At 48.1% G+C, this 4,997-nt stretch overlaps 1 non-coding gene across 1 annotated transcript; it reads right to left on the bottom strand.

Annotated features, from left to right (window-relative positions):
• Positions 1-625: 625 nt before the first annotated feature.
• LOC135811032 (U6 spliceosomal RNA) lies at positions 626-730 on the bottom strand. Its single transcript, XR_010552505.1, has one exon. It is a non-coding gene; the product is annotated as a U6 spliceosomal RNA (small nuclear RNA).
• Positions 731-4,997: the final 4,267 nt, after the last annotated feature.

A 4,997-nucleotide genomic window follows, 5' to 3' on the forward strand; every position in this document is an offset into this window, starting at 1 on the left:
GTAGGCAACTTATGCTAAACCTTTCCTGTCTAGCTATGGTCCGAACGTCATCCGGCAGCAGGTTCCAGTGTGCAGATCCTGCGACGGACGGCCGAGAAGCGCCAGAGCGAGTGGAGGATGGCTGACTGAGCAGACCACTGGACCTCTGATGACGGGTTCTTCTGCCAGCAGATCTGACGAACAGTACAGACAACGTGGCACTAGCTTTCCCATGAAGGCACCTCCAGGCAAACACTAGTAGTAGCTTGCGCTTGCCGAGTTCGCCTATCCGGTGCAAGCCGTGCTGCACCAGTAGGGGATGCACGGTTGTCTAGGGTGGATGGCCGTCGATAGTTGATAACATTTGGTGTACATTTGCAGAATGATTCATAGACCCTTTTCTCAGTTTCTCATTAAAAAAATCCGTTTGCGGGTTTTACGCCTCCCCACTTTGTAGGCCTACTATACTTGATGTCATAGGCACCTCAAAATTCACTTCCTCATCTTGTACTGTCGCAGATATACGAATCTCAAAATTGTTTCATCAAACTTCAACAAAACCGATATAGTGAAGAAAAAACATCTTTCAAGTACCATGCCCGGCGCCCGCATGGTGCCAAACATTTCACTGTAGCCTGGACTGGCAAAAAATATGGAATGCTTCACGAATTTGCGTGTCATCCTTGCGCAGGGGCCATGCTAATCTTCTCTGTATCGTTCCGATTTTAGTATATCTAACACCGAAGTGATACAACATTATTATCATCAGGGTTGGCTTATATACTGTCTACGCCTTTGCAAGTGGGTATGATCAGGAAACGCGTTACGGACAATACGAATGGACACTATAATTATAACCTAGGAATTTAGCGAATGCATGATCTGCAAACAAGAATGATTTCCTTGGCTTGTGGTGTCTCGCGTGGTGCCCGCCTACTGCGTCGTCATGGCAACTGCCAGTGTAAACCAATCACAGGTCAGAATGTTTTAAAAGTTGCTGTTGACTTAGGGCATGAATGGTGTATAATTATTTTGTAGACAGCATCCACGATTCTTGGTAGCAGCCTACCCAAAAATTTCATATGGCATTCAATTGACCGTAACTTTGGTGTCTCTCCATGGATTTGAGTGAATTTTCACCACACACTCCTACCACTATGCTGGCCCTCTGGACATGACTTACAAGTTCTTGCGCCTCACTAACAGGCTTTTGAGGCCGGAAAAAATTCCGGCATAGTGCGACGGTGTAGGCCTCGACCAAATATGCTAAAAAAAAGAGCATATTATGCTCGTCGCATTTCAGGGAAAACGTCCATAATATGCCAAAGATTTAGCAAGATATGCAAAAAGATATGCCAAAATATTCCAAAATATGCTCGACATAAGCAGGAAGTGTAGATCATTTCAGTAAAATTACAACCTTGGAATAGTCAATGGCTTCACGGCTATCATGCTTATGGTGCAAATCAAACCACATGCGGAATTGTATGGCTGGAATGTGTCCCCAGCAACAGTAGCGATAGTGTTCATCCATGCGGAAATGTAGCAAACGCCTCAACCATTCCAAATTCATCCATAAAAGGCATTTCTGAACGCATTTTGTTCATAATATGAATGTTTTGTCCTCATTTTCTTCAGAATATTTGAATTATATGCTGGCTTCATTCCAATATTCCCTTTGTCGCTCAATATGCCATATATGAACTGTCTCACAAAATATACTGAAATATGCGCAAGCATATTTGGTCGAGGCCTACCACGGTGTGTGAGCCACCCAGGAGCCAACAAAATGCATTCACAAGTTTTTTTCACATTTTCCTGCCCATTCTGTCCGTGCGCGGGACCCAAACCTAAAAAAAGGTCCAGAAGCAGCCATGGGTGGTGGGATAGGGCCCCTCAACGTGGCCCTGGAATCTGTCACTACAGCACAAGTGGGCGTTCTCTCACAGACTCCCACAGACCGAAGTCAATTTTTGAATTTTTGAAGGTTTAGGGCGTGCTACGAGATCGTACCTTTGACACAACATCCAGTGCTGGTATGGGACCTCCACAGCAAGCCATTTCCACAGCGCTGCAAACCAAATCCAGGATACCCTCCAAACTCGGCAAAGACTACCACTCACGTTCCACTACTGCCTAGTACTGACTCCTACCTGACTTCTTGACACGACTCAAACTTGCCAAAGTCACTAAATCAACGTCAACTACAATCATCAAGCCACATATCTGGAACGTCACGAGGGTGCTGGCAAAAGTCCTGCTACACCTAGTGAAGCATCGGCGAAGGTCCTACACGGGAAGTCTAAAACATAACAACCACGCACTCACAAGCAAGGAGAGTTCCAAGTTCTTTAACCTGACCGGTTTCTGTGACATGAGTCACTTCATCAGAGGAATGAGGATAAATGACAATGTGGAACTCAATATAACCAGCGAACTGGACAGACAGGCGTTGAGCACTGTCGAGTAATTAGCGCGAAAAAAAACAATTTAGCGATTTAGCGCGAAAGAAAGCGTGAACAAAACACGGGGTTGCTTGCGAGGCGAAAAAACAAACACGAGGTTGAGTGCAAGGCATGGCATGGAGGTAAAAAATACCTATACCCATCGTGAATGTGGTTTCCTAAAACATAAGTTAGCGCGAAAAGAATTTTGCAGGGTGCGTTGAAGGCTGAGGAGGCCAGGGTGATAGTCAGTAACAAAAACTGTGGGGCAAGATGCAGAAGCTTGCACAGAACTAGCTGGAGGTATGAGTTGACAGCTAGCTGGGGTATCACTGAACGCGTCGATCGTGGAGAAACCTAGGAGGGTAACCACGCTTGCGAAGCCTGGTCCAGAAAGCATCACGTATAGCGAGCAGCAGTGGCGGGTTTAGGGGGGGGGGGGCGCGGGGGGCGCGCGCCCCCCCCCCCCCCTCAAAAATTTCGACCTAGGTTTCGAAAAATAATACTAGGCAGGGCGCTATAGGGCGCCGGGTCGATCGAGCTACATGTACATTGTAGACTAGGCTCGTCGGGGCGCGCGCGGCCTGAAACGATTGTCCAAAAGCGGTTGCACGGTCGAGCTGGTGTTGATTGTACACACTACAGACTAGTACAGTACAGTCTTTTGAGTACGAGTCTACGTACAGTGAGCATGCACGGCGCGGCTACAGAAACACGGTGACCTGACTGTGTACTGTTGTACAGTGTGATCCCTGCTGGGAAGCGCTCGACGCGTCTTCAACGGTACAAACATCGAAGAAAAGTCTTCGATCGAGTCAACCAAAACACGATTCGAATGCCGAGGGCTCAGGCGATCATCCTCGTTCGAATCGTGTTTTGGTTGACTCGAAGGCTTTTCTTCGATGTCTCAGGGACATCCCAAAAGGCCAAGCTCTAGCCAGCAGAGCCTGGAATTTTTGTAAAGCGTTCCTGTGGCGGCGCAACTCCTGCTGCCGCTCCAACAGGAAACAGTGGGAGTGATGAAGTCGCTGTTATTCCAGTTGAACTTTCGGAGCGGACTGACAGTCACACTCCGCCAGACGCGGAAGAATCTGTTGTCAGGTAGTAGCCAGAACATGAAGAACAGCGCACAGTGACAAGTACCGCTGCCTATGTAAAGGATGCTTTGACTCTTTGAGAGCGGTGAGAAATTGTTGGACTCGCATAAATAATTGCAGTTGATTCGCTCACCTAACGGCAAATTTGAAGTTTACAATGTACATTGTTGCTGCGTGTACAGAAATACTGCTCGTGGTGTGTGAGATTTACGGCTTGTTGTTGTTGTTTATTTTACTTCACCAAATGAGCAGGCAGAGATGCCTTCTCACCTGCCCATAGGACAGGTTCTCACAGAATGATGAAGGGATGATATGCAAGGGAAAACAAGAAATGATATTATAATAATTATAAGACAGAAAGGACCAAAAGAAGAAAAGGAAAAATTTATATGAAGACAATTTCATGGAGTCAGAAATAGAAAGACAATAATTTCATGGAGTCAAAGAATAGAAAGACAATCTCATGGAGTCAGGAACATGTGGTTGATTTTATAGACATGCATGCACAAATGTGATAGATGAGAAGGTTGGAATTTATGGCAGATAATAAAAGTTTAACGAGGATATTCACAAAGTAAGTATACCAATGGCAGAAAGAGCTTTTCGGAAGGGACCAGGGACACGTATCACTCTAAAATCAGAGGGGAGAGCGTTCCAGAGAATGCTTCCCCGAAACATCATGGTCGATCGTCCCGCAGGCCCACGAAGAAAGGGAACTTGAAGCAAGTTCGACACTTGTCCCCGTGTGGTGCGCTGATCCTCCGGAACAGTCTCTGGGGCCGTGCTCGTCCGTCGCTCTCTGTACTACCTGATAAACTCCGTGGGCGAATTGAACGCCGCGAGTTTATTGATTTCGATGACCTCCTCCCCGACCGGCTGGGTGTGGAGCCCGATGTGGTCCAGCTAGCTGTGGGGGCTAACCGCTCTGTCCAACTTGTACAGAAGCCAACTCAGGCCCAGCGCCGCCATGTCCACGATGTAGCGTCATGGCTCGAGGCGTTTACTGTCTACACGAGAGTAATTGTGGCGGCGGCTCCAGATAGGGCAAATGATTTGCTGGCATATCAGGCCACTATTCTGGATGCAAATAACTCGTATCATGTGGACGCATGGCTAAGTTCTGACAGGCGTTTCCGGCGCGCCATAGCCTCCCAACCACTGTCGTACGACTGGGCTATCATCGACTCTAATTTGTGGCAGTCGTCATTCACCAGCCGTGGTCGCCCGCCATGTTCGCGCTGTTCTCTGGTGCACCCAGTGGCCCAGGCCCGATGTCCCTTTAGACCAGGGCCTCCATCCGACGGCGCTGGGAGTGGAGGTCCGCCGCAGTCCAGCGCACCAACCCATCTTGGGAAGCTTATCTGCCGCAACTTCAACAGGGACCAGTGCAACAACTCATTCTGTTATCGTGCCCACGTGTGCCTTCAATGCCGCGGGAAGCACCCAGAAGTCAAATGTGGCAGGGGACAGTCCGCCA

Source organism: Sycon ciliatum, chromosome 2, assembly GCF_964019385.1.
Source record: "Sycon ciliatum chromosome 2, ocSycCili1.1, whole genome shotgun sequence".
Lineage (NCBI taxonomy): Eukaryota > Metazoa > Porifera > Calcarea > Leucosolenida > Sycettidae > Sycon > Sycon ciliatum.